Source organism: Limulus polyphemus, unplaced genomic scaffold (assembly GCF_000517525.1).
Source record: "Limulus polyphemus unplaced genomic scaffold, Limulus_polyphemus-2.1.2 Scaffold5517, whole genome shotgun sequence".
Lineage (NCBI taxonomy): Eukaryota > Metazoa > Arthropoda > Merostomata > Xiphosura > Limulidae > Limulus > Limulus polyphemus.
The window spans coordinates 41,601-43,035 of NW_013671127.1; positions in this window are offsets into that span (position 1 = coordinate 41,601).

Sequence of the window (1,435 nt, forward strand, 5' to 3'; positions counted from 1 at the left end):
GAAAAGTCAAAGAATGTTTCTCAACAAGAGAAAAAAATATTTGATTCCAAGTAGTTTCGTCATTCCAAGATTTTATGCATCACCAAAGGTTCATAAAATAGGAGATGCTTATAGACCCATAGTGTCAAATATAAGCCCATCTTCTTACAATGTAGCTAAATTTATAACACAAAAGTTTTATTTTCTAAGTAACAAGAACACAGTTAAAAATTTGGTAGAATTTGTTGAAATAATAAGGGAGATAACTCTAAACAATAATGATATGCTTGTTTCTTTCAATGTTGTATCATTATTTACTAACATACCTATTGATAAAGCTATTCACTGTTTCGAAAACAAGTTAAGAATGAATAATATCTCAGTTATTGAAACTTTAGACATAATAAAATTAACAAAAACTTGTGTAGAAAATTCACTTTTTCAATTTAACAATAAGATTTACAAACAGATTGAAGGTATAGCCATGGGTTTCTTGTTATCTCCACTATTAGTTGATCTGTTCATGGATAAATTTGAAAATCTTGCTTTACAGTATGCTAAACTTAAACCCGAAATATGGATTAGATATGTTGATGACACTTTTGTAGTATGGTGGCATGGTAAAAAAGACTTGAAAGAATTTGCTAATTACCTAAACAGTTTAGAACCCACTATTAAGTTTACTTATGAGATTGAAGAAAACAACAATTTGCCATTTCTTGATGTACTGGTAAAGAAAAAGGAAAATAAGTTAGAAACTGCTACTTACCATAAACCTTTCTCCGTTATCATGCCATCACACAAAGAATCATGTCATACAAGTTCACAAAAAATGTTGGCTTGTTATTCTTATGTGTATAGGTCCTTAAAGTTATGCTCTAAACAAGATTTAAAAAATGAATTATTAATTAAATATGTAGCATTAAATAGAGGTTTTTCACCAAGTATTGTAGATAGAGCTGTGAAGAAATTCAGTTGAATTTAAGAATAATGATATAAAAAGTAAATTAAAATCAACATTTGATAGAATCAATAAAACTGAAATGTTATGTTTGCCATAAGTCCCTGGTTTATCTTCCCAAATCTTTCAGAAATTTAAAAAGCAATGTAAAAACTTTATTCCGATTTACAAACCTTTGAATAAAATTAGTCAAATGTTAAGTAAAACTAAGGATTTAATTACTCTAATGGAAAAAACAGGTATTTATAAAATTGAATGTGAATGTAAGTGTATACATTGATCAAACTAAAGTAAATTTAAAATTTAGAATAAACGAACATAAGAGAAATGTTAAAAATCAAAGTGAAATTTCTGCATTAGCTGAACATGCAAGTCATACTAGTCACATCATTCGTGGGAAAAAAATGTTATCTTGGCTCAACCGAATGATATAACTACTAGAAATATCAGAGAATCTATTGAAATAATTAAACACAATAACAATGGCCAAACTTT